The sequence below is a fragment of the Staurois parvus genome, unplaced genomic scaffold (genome assembly GCF_062004578.1).
Source record: "Staurois parvus isolate SC_StPar_1 unplaced genomic scaffold, SC_StPar_1.0 ptg003160l, whole genome shotgun sequence".
Classification (NCBI taxonomy): Eukaryota; Metazoa; Chordata; class Amphibia; order Anura; family Ranidae; genus Staurois; species Staurois parvus.
In genome coordinates this window covers 43,852-61,356 of record NW_028320956.1, presented here as the reverse complement: position 1 = coordinate 61,356, position 17,505 = coordinate 43,852, and the positions used below count along the sequence as shown (strand labels likewise).

Genomic DNA, 17,505 nt, shown 5'->3' with positions numbered 1-17,505 from the left:
CTACAGCAATATATATATATATACAGATGATGCGTATGTCACTTGTGGTGTGTTATATTCTCTCCGGTGAAGTAAATAATAGAAGGAAGATTTGTATTACAAAGTCGGTTCCGTCATGTGACCTCATTGTACAGACGGTGGCTCGGGTTTGTCAGGGATGAGAATGGGGCGGAGCCGACGGGATGTATATTGGGGGACACATTTCTGGTGCTCATATATCTGCTTCTATCAGCTCACTCCCTGCCTTACAGAGTCCCTTCTCCCAGAACCAGGTGTACGAGCCGCCCCGGGACCTCAACCGCTGCTGCGGACAGTGCCGAAACGTGTCCTGTATACAGGCCCTGCTCAACGGAACTCTTCTCACTCACAGGGTAAGTCCCACCGTCTGTACATCATCCATAACACCATCCATCCCATCCATCCATCCATCCCATCCATCTATACATCACATCAATCCAACCGTCTATACATCGTCCATAACACCATCCATCCATCCCATCCATCCCATCCAACTATCTATACATCCCATCCATCCAACCGTCTATACATCATCCATAACTCCATCCATCCAACCATCCATCCATCCAACCATCTGTACATTGTCCATAACACCATCCATCCCATCCAAACATCCATCCATCCAACCATCTATACATCGTCCATAACACCATCCATCCATCCCATCCAAACATCCATCCATCCCATCCAAACATCCATCCATCCAACCATCTATACATCGTCCATAACACCATCCATCCATCCCATCCAAACATCCATCCATCCCATCCAACCATCTATACATCCCATCCATCCAACCAACCAACCGTCTATACATTGTCCATAACACCATCCATCCATCCATCCATCTCACCATCCATCATCCATACCATCCAACCATCCCACCATCCATCATCCATACCATCTATCATCCAACCATCCATCATCCATACCATCCAACCATCCCACCATCCATCATCCATACCATCCAACCATCCCACCATCCATCATCCATACCATCCCACCATCCATCATCCATACCATCCAACCATCCCACAATCCATCATCCAACCATCCATCATCCATACCATCCAACCATCCATCCATCACCCATACCATCCAACCATCCATCCATCATCCATACCATCCAACCATCCATCATCCATACCATCCAACCATCCCACAATCCATCATCCAACCATCCATCATTCATACCATCCATCATCCATACCATCCATCATCCATACCATCCATCATCCATACCATCTATCATCCAACCATCCATCATCCATACCATCTATCATCCAAGCATCCATCATCCATACCATCCATCATCCATACCATCCAACCATCCCACCATCCATCATCCATACCATCCAACCATCCCACCATCCATCATCCATACCATCCATCATCCATACCATCCAACCATCCCACAATCCATCATCCAACCATCCATCATCCAACCATCCATCATCCATACCATCCAACCATCCATCATCCATACCATCCAACCATCCATCCATCCATCCATCCCACAATCCATCATCCATACCATTCAACCATCCATCATCCATACCATCCAACCATCCATCATCCATACCATCCAACCATCCCACCATCCATCATCCAACCATCCATCATCCATACCATCCAACCATCCCACAATCCATCATCCATACCATCCAACCATCCCACAATTCATCATCCAACCATCCATCATCCATACCATCCAACCATCCCACAATCCATCAGCCATACCATCCAACCATCCCACAATCCATCATCCATACCATGCATCATCCATACCATCCATCCATCCATCCCACAATCCATCATCCAACCATCCATCATCCAACCATCCATCATCCAACCATCCCACCATCCATACATTGTCTATACACCAGCCTGCCTTTCATTGACTGTGCTCCATCCCAGATACAGTAGTTGGATAGTGCCCTGTAGATAATGGGCTCTCTTCTCCTCTCCTGACCTGTAGATAATGGGCTCTCTTCTCCTCTCCTGACCTGTAGATAATGGGCTCTCTTCTCCTCTCCTGACCTGTAGATAATGGGCTCTCTTCTCCTCTCCTGACCTGTAGATAATGGGCTCTCTTCTCCTCTCCTGACCTGTAGATAATGGGCTCTCTTCTCCTCTCCTGACCTGTAGATAATGGGCTCTCTTCTCCTCTCCTGACCTGTAGATAATGGGCTCTCTTCTCCTCTCCTGACCTGTAGATAATGGGCTCTCTTCTCCTCTCCTGACCTGTAGATAATGGGCTCTCTTCTCCTCTCCTGACCTGCATATAATGGGCTCCCTTCTCCCCTCCTGACCTGTAGATAATGGGCTCTCTTCTCCTCTCCTGACCTGTAGATAATGGGCTCTCTTCTCCTCTCCTGTCCTGCAGATAATGGGCTCTCTTCTCCTCTCCGGACCTGTAGATAATGTACTCTCTTCTCCTCTCCTGACCTGTAGATAATGTACTCTCTTCTCCTCTCCTGACCTGCATATAATGTACTCTCTTCTCCTCTCCTGACCTGCATATAATGGGCTCTCTTCTCCTCTCCTGTCCTGCAGATAATGGGCTCTCTTCTCCTCTCCGGACCTGTAGATAATGTTCTCTCTTCTCCTCTCCTGACCTGTAGATAATGTGCTCTCTTCTCCTCTCCTGACCTGTAGATAATGGGCTCTCTTCTCCTCTCCCGACCTACAGATAATGGGCTCCCCTCCTGACCTGCAGATAATGGGCTCTCTTCTCCTCTCCTGACCTGCAGATAATGTGCTCTCTTCTCCTCTCCTGACCTGTAGATATTGGGCTCTCTTCTCCTCTCCTGACCTGCAGATAATGGGCTCTCTTCTCCTCTCCTGACCTGCAGATAATGGGCTCTCTTCTCCTCTCCTGACCTGCAGATAATGGGCTCTCTTCTCCTCTCCTGACCTGTAGATAATGGGCTCTCTTCTCCTCTCCTGACCTGTAGATAATGGGCTCTCTTCTCCTCTCCTGACCTGTAGATAATGTACTCTCTTCTCCCCTCCTGACCTGTAGATAATGGGCTCTCTTCTACTCTCCTGACCTGTAGATAATGGGCTCTCTTCTCCTCTCCTGACCTGCATATAATGGGCTCTCTTCTCCTCTCCTGACCTGCAGATAATGTGCTCTCTTCTCCTCTCCTGACCTGTAGATAATGGGCTCTCTTCTCCTCTCCTGACCTGTAGATAATGTACTCTCTTCTCCTCTCCTGACCTGCAGATAATGGGCTCTCTTCTCCTCTCCTGACCTGCAGATAATGTGCTCTCTTCTCCTCTCCTGACCTGCATATAATGGGCTCTCTTCTCCCCTCCTGACCTGCATATAATGGGCTCCCTTCTCCCCTCCTGACCTGCATATAATGGGCTCCCTTCTCCCCTCCTGACCTGCATATAATGGGCTCTCTTCTCCTCTCCTGACCTGCATATAATGGGCTCTCTTCTCCTCTCCTGTCCTGCAGATAATGGGCTCTCTTCTCCTCTCCTGACCTGTAGATAATGTGCTCTCTTCTCCTCTCCTGACCTGTAGATAATGGGCTCTCTTCTCCTCTCCCGACCTGCAGATAATGGGCTCCCCTCCTGACCTGTAGATAATGGGCTCTCTTCTCCTCTCCTGACCTGTAGATAATGGGCTCTCTTCTCCTCTCCTCTCCTGACCTGTAGATAATGGGCTCTCTTCTCCTCTCCTCTCCTGACCTGCAGATAATGGGCTCTCTTCTCCTCTCCTCTCCTGACCTGCAGATAATGGGCTCTCTTCTCCTCTCCTGATCTGTAGATAATGGGCTCTCTTCTCCTCTCCTGACCTGCAGATAATGGGCTCTCTTCTCCTCTCCTGACCTGTATATAATGGGCTCTCCTCTCCTGACCTGCAGATAATGGGCTCTCTTCTCCACTCCTGACCTGCAGATAATGGGCTCTCTTCTCCTCTCCGGACCTGCAGATAATGTGCTCTCTTCTCCTCTCCTGACCTGTAGATAATGGGCTCTCTTCTCCTCTCCTGACCTATAGATAATGGGCTCTCTTCTCCTCTCCTGACCTGTAGATAATGGGCTCTCTTCTCCTCTCCTGACCTGTAGATAATGGGCTCTCTTCTCCTCTCCTGACCTGCATATAATGGGCTCTCTTCTCCTCTCCTGACCTGCATATAATGGGCTCTCTTCTCCTCTCCTGACCTGTAGATAATGGGCTCTCTTCTCCTCTCCTGACCTGTAGATAATGGGCTCTCTTCTCCTCTCCTGACCTGTAGATAATGGGCTCTCTTCTCCTCTCCTGACCTGTAGATAATGGGCTCTCTTCTCCTCTCCTGACCTGTAGATAATGGGCTCTCTTCTCCTCTCCTGACCTGTAGATAATGGGCTCTCTTCTCCTCTCCTGACCTGTCGATAATGGGCTCTCTTCTCCTCACCTGACCTGTAGATAATGGGCTCTCTTCTCCTCTCCTGACCTGCAGATAATGGGCTCTCCTCTCCTGACCTGTAGATAATGGGCTCTCTTCTCCTCTCCTGACCTGTAGATAATGGGCTCTCCTCTCCTGACCTGTAGATAATGGGCTCTCTTCTCCTCTCCTGACCTGTAGATAATGGGCTCTCTTCTCCTCTCCTGACCTGCAGATAATGGGCTCTCTTCTCCTCTCCTGACCTGTATATAATGGGCTCTCTTCTCCTCTCCTGACCTGTAGATAATGGGCTCTCTTCTCCTCTCCTGACCTGTAGATAATGGGCTCTCTTCTCCTCTCCTGACCTGTCGATAATGGGCTCTCTTCTCCTCACCTGACCTGTAGATAATGGGCTCTCTTCTCCTCTCCTGACCTGCAGATAATGGGCTCTCCTCTCCTGACCTGTAGATAATGGGCTCTCTTCTCCTCTCCTGACCTGTAGATAATGGGCTCTCCTCTCCTGACCTGTAGATAATGGGCTCTCTTCTCCTCTCCTGACCTGTAGATAATGGGCTCTCTTCTCCTCTCCTGACCTGCAGATAATGGGCTCTCTTCTCCTCTCCTGACCTGTAGATAGTGGGCTCTCTTCTCCTCTCCCGACCTGTAGATAATGGGCTCCCTTCTCCCCTCCTGACCTGTAGATAATGGGCTCTCTTCTCCTCTCCTGACCTGCAGATAATGGGCTCTCTTCTCCTCTCCTGACCTGTAGATAATGGGCTCTCTTCTCCTCTCCTGACCTGTAGATAATGGGCTCTCTTCTCCTCTCCTGACCTGTAGATAATGGGCTCTCTTCTCCTGTCCTGACCTGTAGATAATGGGCTCTCTTCTCCTCTCCTGACCTGCATATAATGGGCTCTCTTCTCCTCTCCTGACCTGCATATAATGGGCTCTCTTCTCCTCTCCTGACCTGTAGATAATGGGCTCTCTTCTCCTCTCCTGACCTGTAGATAATGGGCTCTCTTCTCCTCTCCTGACCTGTAGATAATGGGCTCTCTTCTCCTCTCCTGACCTGCAGATAATGTGCTCTCGTCTCCTCTCCTGACCTGCAGATAATGGGCTCTCCTCTCCTCTCCTGACCTGCAGATAATGTGCTCTCTTCTCCTCTCCTGACCTGCAGATAATGGGCTCACTTCTCCTCTCCTGACCTGTAGATAATGTGCTCTCTTCTCCTCTCCTGACCTGCAGATATTGGGCTCATTTCTCCTCTCCCCACCTGCAGATAATGGTCTCTCTTCTCCTCTCCTGACCTGTAGATAATGGGCTCTCCTCTCCTGACCTGTAGATAATGGTCTCTCTTCTCCTCTCCTGACCTGCAGATAATGGGCTCTCCTCTCCTGACCTGTAGATAATGGGCTCTCTTCTCCTCTCCTGACCTGTAGATAATGGGCTCTCTTCTCCTCTCCTGACCTGTAGATAATGGGCTCTCTTCTCCTCACCTGACCTGCAGATAATGTGCTCTCTTCTCCTCTCCTGACCTGTAGATAATGGGCTCTCCTCTCCTGACCTGTAGATAATGGGCTCTCTTCTCCTCTCCTGACCTGTAGATAATGGGCTCTCTTCTCCTCTCCTGACCTGTAGATAATGGGCTCTCTTCTCCTCACCTGACCTGCAGATAATGTGCTCTCTTCTCCTCTCCTGACCTGCAGATAATGGGCTCTCCTCTCCTGACCTGCAGATAATGAGCTCTCCTCTCCTGACCTGTAGATAATGTACTCTCTTCTCCTCTCCTGACCTGTAGATAGTGGGCTCTCTTCTCCTCTCCCGACCTGTAGATAATGGGCTCCCTTCTCCCCTCCTGACCTGTAGATAATGGGCTCTCTTCTCCTCTCCTGACCTGTAGATAATGGGCTCTCTTCTCCTCTCCTGACCTGTAGATAATGGGCTCTCTTCTCCTCTCCGGACCTGCAGATAATGGGCTCTCTTCTCCTCTCCTGACCTGTAGATAATGGGCTCTCTTCTCCTCTCCTGACCTGTAGATAATGGGCTCTCTTCTCCTCTCCTGACCTGTAGATAATGGGCTCTCTTCTCCTCTCCTGACCTGTAGATAATGGGCTCTCTTCTCCTCTCCTGACCTGCATATAATGGGCTCTCTTCTCCTCTCCTGACCTGTATATAATGGGCTCTCTTCTCCTCTCCTGACCTGTAGATAATGGGCTCTCTTCTCCTCACCTGACCTGTAGATAATGGGCTCTCTTCTCCTGACCTGCAGATAATGGGCTCTCCTCTCCTGACCTGTAGATAATGGGCTCTCTTCTCCTCTCCTGACCTGTAGATAATGGGCTCTCTTCTCCTCTCCTGACCTGTAGATAATGGGCTCTCCTCTCCTGACCTGCAGATAATGAGCTCTCCTCTCCTGACCTGTAGATAATGGGCTCTCTTCTCCTCTCCTGACCTGTAGATAATGGGCTCTCTTCTCCTCTCCTGACCTGCAGATAATGGGCTCTCTTCTCCTCTCCTGACCTGTAGATAATGGGCTCTCTTCTCCTCTCCTGACCTGCAGATAATGGGCTCTCTTCTCCTCTCCTGACCTGTAGATAGTGGGCTCTCTTCTCCTCTCCCGACCTGTAGATAATGGGCTCCCTTCTCCCCTCCTGACCTGTAGATAATGGGCTCTCTTCTCCTCTCCTGACCTGTAGATAATGGGCTCTCTTCTCCTCTCCTGACCTGCAGATAATGGGCTCTCCTCTCCTGACCTGTAGATAATGGGCTCTCTTCTCCTCTCCTGACCTGTAGATAATGGGCTCTCTTCTCCTCTCCTGACCTGTAGATAATGGGCTCTCTTCTCCTCTCCTGACCTGTAGATAATGGGCTCTCTTCTCCTCTCCTGACCTGCAGATAATGGGCTCTCTTCTCCTCTCCCGACCTGTAGATAGTGGGCTCTCTTCTCCTCTCCCGACCTGTAGATAATGGGCTCCCTTCTCCCCTCCTGACCTGTAGATAATGGGCTCTCTTCTCCTCTCCTGACCTGCAGATAATGGGCTCTCTTCTCCTCTCCTGACCTGTAGATAATGGGCTCTCTTCTCCTCTCCTGACCTGTAGATAATGGGCTCTCTTCTCCTCTCCTGACCTGTAGATAATGGGCTCTCTTCTCCTGTCCTGACCTGTAGATAATGGGCTCTCTTCTCCTCTCCTGACCTGCAGATAATGGGCTCTCTTCTCCTCTCCTGACCTGTAGATAGTGGGCTCTCTTCTCCTCTCCCGACCTGTAGATAATGGGCTCCCTTCTCCCCTCCTGACCTGCATATAATGGGCTCTCTTCTCCTCTCCTGACCTGTAGATATTGGGCTCTCTTCTCCTCTCCTGACCTGCAGATAATGTGCTCTCTTCTCCTCTCCTGACCTGCAGATAATGGGCTCTCTTCTCCTCTCCTGACCTGTAGATAATGTGCTCTCTTCTCCTCTCCTGACCTGCAGATATTGGGCTCATTTCTCCTCTCCCCACCTGCAGATAATGGTCTCTCTTCTCCTCTCCTGACCTGTAGATAATGGGCTCTCCTCTCCTGACCTGTAGATAATGGGCTCTCTTCTCCTCTCCTGACCTGCAGATAATGGGCTCTCCTCTCCTGACCTGTAGATAATGGGCTCTCTTCTCCTCTCCTGACCTGTAGATAATGGGCTCTCTTCTCCTCTCCTGACCTGTAGATAATGGGCTCTCTTCTCCTCTCCTGACCTGTAGATAATGGGCTCTCCTCTCCTGACCTGTAGATAATGGGCTCTCTTCTCCTCTCCTGACCTGTAGATAATGGGCTCTCTTCTCCTCTCCTGACCTGTAGATAATGGGCTCTCTTCTCCTCACCTGACCTGCAGATAATGTGCTCTCTTCTCCTCTCCTGACCTGCAGATAATGGGCTCTCCTCTCCTGACCTGCAGATAATGGGCTCTCCTCTCCTGACCTGCAGATAATGAGCTCTCCTCTCCTGACCTGTAGATAATGTACTCTCTTCTCCTCTCCTGACCTGTAGATAGTGGGCTCTCTTCTCCTCTCCCGACCTGTAGATAGTGGGCTCCCTTCTCCCCTCCTGACCTGTAGATAATGGGCTCTCTTCTCCTCTCCTGACCTGTAGATAATGGGCTCTCTTCTCCTCTCCTGACCTGTAGATAATGGGCTCTCTTCTCCTCTCCTGACCTGTAGATAATGGGCTCTCTTCTCCTCTCCTGACCTGTAGATAATGGGCTCTCTTCTCCTCTCCTGACCTGTATATAATGGGCTCTCTTCTCCTCTCCTGACCTGTAGATAATGGGCTCTCTTCTCCTCTCCTGACCTGTATATAATGGGCTCTCTTCTCCTCTCCTGACCTGTAGATAATGGGCTCTCTTCTCCTCTCCTGACCTGTAGATAATGGGCTCTCTTCTCCTCTCCTGACCTGTAGATAATGGGCTCTCTTCTCCTCTCCTGACCTGTATATAATGGGCTCTCTTCTCCTCTCCTGACCTGCAGATAATGGGCTCTCTTCTCCTCTCCTGACCTATATATAATGGGCTCTCTTCTCCTCTCCTGACCTGTAGATAATGGGCTCTCTTCTCCTCTCCTGACCTGTAGATAATGGGCTCTCTTCTCCTCTCCTGACCTGTCGATAATGGGCTCTCTTCTCCTCTCCTGACCTGTAGATAATGGGCTCTCCTCTCCTGACCTGCAGATAATGAGCTCTCCTCTCCTGACCTGTAGATAATGGGCTCTCTTCTCCTCTCCTGACCTGTAGATAATGGGCTCTCTTCTCCTCTCCTGACCTGCAGATAATGGGCTCTCTTCTCCTCTCCTGACCTGTAGATAGTGGGCTCTCTTCTCCTCTCCCGACCTGTAGATAATGGGCTCCCTTCTCCCCTCCTGACCTGTAGATAATGGGCACTCCTCTCCTGACCTGCATATAATGGGCTCTCCTCTCCTGACCTGTAGATAATGGGCTCTCTTCTCCTCTCCTGACCTGTAGATAATGGGCTCTCCTCTCCTGACCTGTAGATAATGGGCTCTCTTCTCCTCTCCTGACCTGTATATAATGGGCTCTCTTCTCCCCTCCTGACCTGTAGATAATGGGCTCTCTTCTCCCCTCCTGACCTGTAGATAATGGGCTCTCTTCTCCTCTCCTGACCTGTAGATAATGGGCTCTCTTCTCCCCTCCTGACCTGTAGATAATGGGCTCTCTTCTCCCCTCCTGACCTGTAGATAATGGGCTCTCTTCTCCCCTCCTGACCTGTAGATAATGGGCTCTCTTCTCCTCTCCTGACCTGTAGATAATGGGCTCTCTTCTCCCCTCCTGACCTGTAGATAATGGGCTCTCTTCTCCCCTCCTGACCTGTAGATAATGGGCTCTCTTCTCCTCTCCTGACCTGCAGATAATGGGCTCTCCTCTCCTGACCTGTAGATAATGGGCTCTTCTCTCCTGACCTGTAGATAATGGGCTCTCTTCTCCTCTCCTGACCTGTAGATAATGGGCTCTCTTCTCCCCTCCTGACCTGTAGATAATGGGCTCTCTTCTCCCCTCCTGACCTGTAGATAATGGGCTCTCTTCTCCTCTCCTGACCTGTAGATAATGGGCTCTCTTCTCCTCTCCTGACCTGTAGATAATGGGCTCTCCTCTCCTGACCTGTAGATAATGGGCTCTCCTCTCCTCTCCTGACCTGTAGATAATGGGCTCTCCTCTCCTGACCTGTAGATAATGGGCTCTCCTCTCCTGACCTGTAGATAATGGGCTCTCCTCTCCTGACCTGCAGATAATGGGCTCTCCTCTCCTCTCCTGACCTGTATATAATGGGCTCTCCTCTCCTGACCTGTAGATAATGGGCTCTCCTCTCCTCTCCTGACCTGTAGATAGTGGGCTCTCCTCGCCTGACCTGTAGATAGTGGGCTCTCCTCTCCTCTCCTGACCTGTAGATAGTGGGCTCTCCTCTCCTCTCCTGACCTGCAGATAATGGGCTCTCTTCTCCTCTCCTGACCTGCAGATAATGGGCTCTCCTCTCCTGACCTGTAGATAATGAGCTCTCCTTTCCTGACCTGTAGATAATGGGCTCTCTTCTCCTCTCCTGACCTGTAGATAATGGGCTCTCCTCTCCTGACCTGCATATAATGGGCTCTCCTCTCCTGACCTGTAGATAATGTACTCTCTTCTCCTCTCCTGACCTGTAGATAATGGGCTCTCTTCTCCTCTCCTGACCTGTAGATAATGGGCTCTCCTCTCCTCTCCTGACCTGCATATAATGGGCTCTCCTCTCCTGACCTGTAGATAATGGGCTCTCCTCTCCTGACCTGCAGATAATGGGCTCTCCTCTCCTCTCCTGACCTGTAGATAATGGGCTCTCCTCTCCTGACCTGCATATAATGGGCTCTCCTCTCCTGACCTGTATATAATGGGCTCTCCTCTCCTGACCTGTAGATAATGGGCTCTCTTCTCCTCTCCTGACCTGTAGATAATGGGCTCTCCTCTCCTCTCCTGACCTGCATATAATGGGCTCTCCTCTCCTGACCTGTATATAATGGGCTCTCCTCTCCTGACCTGCATATAATGGGCTCTCTTCTCCTCTCCTGACCTGTAGATAATGGGCTCTCTTCTCTCCTGACCTGTAGATAATGGGCTCTCCTCTCCTCTCCTGACCTGTAGATAATGTGCTCTCTTCTCCTCTCCTGACCTGTAGATAATGGGCTCTCTTCTCCTCTCCTGACCTGCAGATAATGGGCTCTCCTCTCCTGACCTGTAGATAATGGGCTCTCTTCTCCTCTCCTGACCTGCAGATAATGGGCTCTCCTCTCCTGACCTGTAGATAATGGGCTCTCTTCTCCTCTCCTGACCTGCAGATAATGGTCTCTCTTCTCCTCTCCTGACCTGTATATAATGGGCTCTCCTCTCCTCTCCTCTCCTGACCTGCATATAATGGGCTCTCCTCTCCTGACCTGTATATAATGGGCTCTCTTCTCCTCTCCTGACCTGCAGATAATGGGCTCTCCTCTCCTGACCTGTATATAATGGGCTCTCTTCTCCTCTCCTGACCTGTATATAATGGGCTCTCTTCTCCTCTCCTGACCTGCATATAATGGTCTCTCCTCTCCTCTCCTGACCTGCAGATAATGGGCTCTCTTCTCCTCTCCTGACCTGTAGATAATGGGCTCTCCTCTCCTGACCTGCATATAATGGGCTCTCCTCTCCTGACCTGTAGATAATGGGCTCTCCTCTCCTCTCCTGACCCTTAGATAATGGGCTCTCCTCTCCTCTCCTGACCTGCAGATAATGGGCTCTCCTCTCCTCTCCTGACCTGCAGATAATGGGCTCTCCTCTCCTCTCCTGACCTGTATATAATGGGCTCTCTTCTCCTGACCTGTATATAATGGTCTCTCTTCTCCTCTCCTGACCTGCATATAATGGGCTCTCCTCTCCTGACCTGTAGATAATGGGCTCTCCTCTCCTCTCCTGACCTGTAGATAATGGGCTCTCCTCTCCTCTCCTGACCTGCAGATAATGGGCTCTCCTCTCCTCTCCTGACCTGCAGATAATGGGCTCTCCTCTCCTCTCCTGACCTGTATATAATGGGCTCTCTTCTCCTGACCTGTAGATAATGGGCTCTCCTCTCCTCTCCTGACCTGTAGATAATTGGCTCTCCTCTCCTCTCCTGACCTGCAGATAATGGGCTCTCCTCTCTTGACCTGCAGATAATGGTCTTTCTTCTCCTCTCCTGACCTGCATATAATGGGCTCTCCTCTCCTCTCCTGACCTGCAGATAATGGTCTCTCTTCTCCTCTCCTGACCTGCATATAATGGGCTCTCCTCTCCTCTCCTGACCTGCATATAATGGGCTCTCCTCTCCTGACCTGCATATATCCTGCTGTGGTGTCATGGTATAGAAGCCCCTCCAGCCCCCTAGTGTCAGGACTCAGCTTGCCCCCCTCCTTGTACATATACTGACTCTCTTCTCTCCTAGCCCGGTTCCTCCTGGATAGCTAAGTGCCTCAGATACGACTGTACAATCACGTCAGTAGGACCCGTGTTAGTGACCTCCGCCATCAACTGCCCCCCCTTTAATGAGACAGAATGTATAAAGGTCAGTGTATGATTCTCCTCCTAACCGTGACAACTGACACTTTGTAGGCTGACTTCTTCCTGCATGCTCCTGATGGGCTGACACCTGGCTCCTCGGGGGCCGTCCTCCTTCCTCATGGCCCAGGAGCTGCTTCGTCTGATTGGCTCAGCCCTACTGTGGCTGTCTGTGGCCTGCAATGCTCATCAAGTGTTGCTGTCCAACCAGACGATGTATAAATGAATGCTGATTGGTGGGTTCGGGGACCGGAGGAGCCGGTGTCAGCCCTGCCTCTCTGTATTATGTATGACGCTGTTCCATAGCAATGAGTAGGTGGATGTTACCGGCAGAGGCGTCTCCGAGGGTTACGGCAAAGACCCTTCTGAATGGACCGCCGCCATTTATATGAGTGGGTGATCTCTATGGACATCATAGAAACCTGCAAGGATCAGGAGCGCCCCCCCCCCTCCCATTATCAATCCATCGGTCTGGTACATTGTATAGGTCTCCCCCCCCCATTATCAATCCATCGGTCTGGTACATTAGACAGGTCTCCCCCCTCCCATTATAAATCCATCGATCTGGTACATTGTATAGGTCTCCCCCCTCCCATTATCAATCCATCGGTCTGGTACATTGTATAGGTCTCCCCCCTCCCATTATAAATCCATCGGTCTGGTATATTGTATAGGTCTCCCCCCTCCCATTATCAATCCATCGGTCTGGTACATTGTATAGGTCTCCCCCCTCCCATTATCAATCCATCGGTCTGGTATATTGTATAGGTCTCCCCCCCCCATTATCAATCCATCGGTCTGGTATATTGTATAGGTCTCCCCCCCCCCATTATCAATCCATCGGTCTGGTACATTGTATAGGTCTCCCCCCCCCATTATCAATCCATCGGTCTGGTATATTACACTGGTCTCCCCCCTCCCATTATCAATCCATCGGTCTGGTATATTAGACTGGTCTCCCCCCTCCCATTATCAATCCATCGGTCTGGTACATTGTATAGGTCTCTCCCCCCTCCCATTATCAATCCATCGGTCTGGTATATTAGACTGGTCTCCCCCCTCCCATTATCAATCCATCGGTCTGGTACATTGTATAGGTCTCCCCCCTCCCATTATCAATCCATCGGTCTGGTATATTACACAGGTCTCCCCCCTCCCATTATCAATCCATCGGTCTGGTACATTGTATAGGTCTCCCCCCCCCATTATCAATCCATCGGTCTGGTATATTACACTGGTCTCCCCCCTCCCATTATCAATCCACCGGTCTGGTACATTGTATAGGTCTCCCCCCCCCCCATTATCAATCCATCGGTCTGGTATATTACACTGGTCTCCCCCCTCCCATTATCAATCCATCGGTCTGGTATATTAGACTGGTCTCCCCCCTCCCATTATCAATCCATCGGTCTGGTACATTGTATAGGTCTCCCCCCTCCCATTATCAATCCATCGGTCTGGTACATTGTATAGGTCTCCCCCCCCCATTATCAATCCATCGGTCTGGTATATTAGACTGGTCTCCCCCCTCCCATTATCAATCCATCGGTCTGGTACATTGTATAGGTCTCCCCCCTCCCATTATCAATCCATCGGTCTGGTACATTGTATAGGTCTCCCCCCTCCCATTATCAATTCATCGGTCTGGTACATTGTATAGGTCTCCCCCTCCCATTATCAATCCATCGGTCTGGTACATTGTACAGGTCTCCCCCCCCCCCCCATTATCAATCCATCGGTCTGGTACATTGTATAGGTCTCCCCCCCCATTATCAATCCATCGGTCTGGTACATTGTATAGGTCTCCCCCCCCCATTATCAATCCATCGGTCTGGTATATTACACTGGTCTCCCCCCTCCCATTATCAATCCATCGGCCTGGTACATTGTATAGGTCTCCCCCCCCCATTATCAATCCATCGGTCTGGTACATTAGACAGGTCTCCCCCCTCCCATTATAAATCCATCGGTCTGGTACATTGTATAGGTCTCCCCCCCCATTATCAATCCATCGGTCTGGTACATTGTATAGGTCTTCCCCCTCCCATTATCAATCCATCGGTCTGGTACATTAGACAGGTCTCCCCCCTCCCATTATAAATCCATTGATCTGGTACATTGTATAGGTCTCCCCCCTCCCATTATAAATCCATTGATCTGGTACATTAGACAGGTCTTCCCCCTCCCATTATCAATCCATCGGTCTGGTACATTGTATAGGTCTCCCCCCTCCCATTATCAATCCATCGGTCTGGTACATTGTATAGGTCTCCCCCTCCCATTATAAATCCATTGATCTGGTACATTGTATAGGTCTCCCCCCTCCCATTATCAATCCATCGGCCTGGTACATTGTATAGGTCTCCCCCCTCCCATTATCAATCCATCGGCCTGGTACATTGTATAGGTCTTCCCCCTCCCATTATCAATCCATCGGTCTGGTACATTGTATAGGTCTCCCCCCCCCATTATCAATCCATCGGTCTGGTACATTAGACTGGTCTCCCCCCTCCCATTATAAATCCATCGATCTGGTACATTGTATAGGTCTCCCCCCTCCCATTATCAATCCATCGGTCTGGTACATTGTATAGGTCTCCCCCCTCCCATTATCAATCCATCGGTCTGGTACATTGTATAGGTCTCCCCCCCCATTATCAATCCATCGGTCTGGTACATTGTATAGGTCTCCCCCCTCTCATTATAAATCCATTGATCTGGTACATTAGACAGGTCTTCCCCCTCCCATTATCAATCCATCGGTCTGGTACATTGTATAGGTCTCCCCCCCCCATTATCAATCCATCGGTCTGGTACATTGTAAAGGTCTTCCCCCTCCCATTATCAATCCATCGGTCTGGTACATTAGACAGGTCTCCCCCCTCCCATTATAAATCCATTGATCTGGTACATTGTATAGGTCTCCCCCCTCCCATTATAAATCCATTGATCTGGTACATTAGACAGGTCTTCCCCCTCCCATTATCAATCCATCGGTCTGGTACATTGTATAGGTCTCCCCCTCCCATTATAAATCCATCTGCCTGGTATATTAGACAGGTCTCCCCCCTCCCATTATCAATCCATCGGCCTGGTACATTGTATAGGTCTCCCCCCTCCCATTATCAATCCATCGGTCTGGTACATTGTATAGGTCTCCCCCCTCCCATTATCAATCCATCGGTCTGGTACATTGTATAGGTCTCCCCCTCCCATTATAAATCCATCTGCCTGGTATATTAGACAGGTCTCCCCCCTCCCATTATCAATCCATCAGTCTGGTACATTGTATAGGTCTTCCCCCTCCCATTATCAATCCATCGGTCTGGTACATTGTATAGGTCTCCCCCCTCCCATTATCAATCCATCGGTCTGGTACATTGTATAGGTCTCCCCCCTCCCATTATCAATCCATCGGTCTGGTACATTGTATAGGTCTCCCCCTCCCATTATAAATCCATCGGTCTGGTACATTGTATAGGTCTCCCCCTCCCATTATAAATCCATCGGTCTGGTACATTGTATAGGTCTCCCCCCCCATTATCAATCCATCGGTCTGGTACATTAGACAGGTCTTCCCCCTCCCATTATAAATCCATCGATCTGGTACATTGTATAGGTCTCCCCCCTCCCATTATCAATCCATCGGTCTGGTACATTGTATAGGTCTCCCCCCTCCCATTATCAATCCATCGGTCTGGTACATTGTATAGGTCTCCCCCCCCATTATCAATCCATCGGTCTGGTACATTGTATAGGTCTCCCCCCTCCCATTATAAATCCATTGATCTGGTACATTAGACAGGTCTTCCCCCTCCCATTATCAATCCATCGGTCTGGTACATTGTATAGGTCTCCCCCCCCCATTATCAATCCATCGGTCTGGTACATTGTAAAGGTCTTCCCCCTCCCATTATCAATCCATCGGTCTGGTACATTAGACAGGTCTCCCCCCTCCCATTATAAATCCATTGATCTGGTACATTGTATAGGTCTCCCCCCTCCCATTATAAATCCATTGATCTGGTACATTAGACAGGTCTTCCCCCTCCCATTATCAATCCATTGGTCTGGTACATTGTATAGGTCTCCCCCTCCCATTATAAATCCATCTGCCTGGTATATTAGACAGGTCTCCCCCCTCCCATTATCAATCCATCGGCCTGGTACATTGTATAGGTCTCCCCCCTCCCATTATCAATCCATCGGTCTGGTACATTGTATAGGTCTTCCCCCTCCCATTATCAATCCATCGGTCTGGTACATTGTATAGGTCTTCCCCCTCCCATTATCAATCCATCGGTCTGGTACATTGTATAGGTCTCCCCCCCCCATTATCAATCCATCGGTCTGGTACATTGTAAAGGTCTTCCCCCTCCCATTATCAATCCATCGGTCTGGTACATTAGACAGGTCTCCCCCCTCCCATTATAAATCCATTGATCTGGTACATTGTATAGGTCTCCCCCCTCCCATTATAAATCCATTGATCTGGTACATTAGACAGGTCTTCCCCCTCCCATTATCAATCCATTGGTCTGGTACATTGTATAGGTCTCCCCCTCCCATTATAAATCCATCTGCCTGGTATATTAGACAGGTCTCCCCCCTCCCATTATCAATCCATCGGCCTGGTACATTGTATAGGTCTCCCCCCTCCCATTATCAATCCATCGGTCTGGTACATTGTATAGGTCTTCCCCCTCCCATTATCAATCCATCGGTCTGGTACATTGTATAGGTCTCCCCCTCCCATTATCAATCCATCGGTCTGGTACATTGTATAGGTCTTCCCCCTCCCATTATCAATCCATCGGTCTGGTACATTGTATAGGTCTCCCCCTCCCATTATCAATCCATCGGTCTGGTACATTGTATAGGTCTCCCCCTCCCATTATAAATCCATCGGCCTGGTACATTAGACAGGTCTACCCCCTCCCATTATCAATCCATCGGCCTGGTACATTGTATAGGTCTCCCCCCTCCCATTATCAATCCATCGGTCTGGTACATTGTATAGGTCTCCCCC

At 49.9% G+C, this 17,505-nt stretch overlaps 1 protein-coding gene across 1 annotated transcript in view; it reads left to right on the top strand.

The window, feature by feature from the left end:
- Positions 1-242: 242 nt before the first annotated feature.
- LOC149428529 (otogelin-like protein) overlaps positions 243-17,505 on the top strand; it is a 35,462-nt gene continuing 18,199 nt past the window's right edge. Inside the window, exons 1-2 of the mRNA XM_089667298.1 lie at positions 243-371; positions 12,364-12,483. The gene's annotated coding sequence lies outside the window, so the exon portion shown is untranslated. The remainder of the gene's footprint in view (positions 372-12,363; positions 12,484-17,505) is intronic.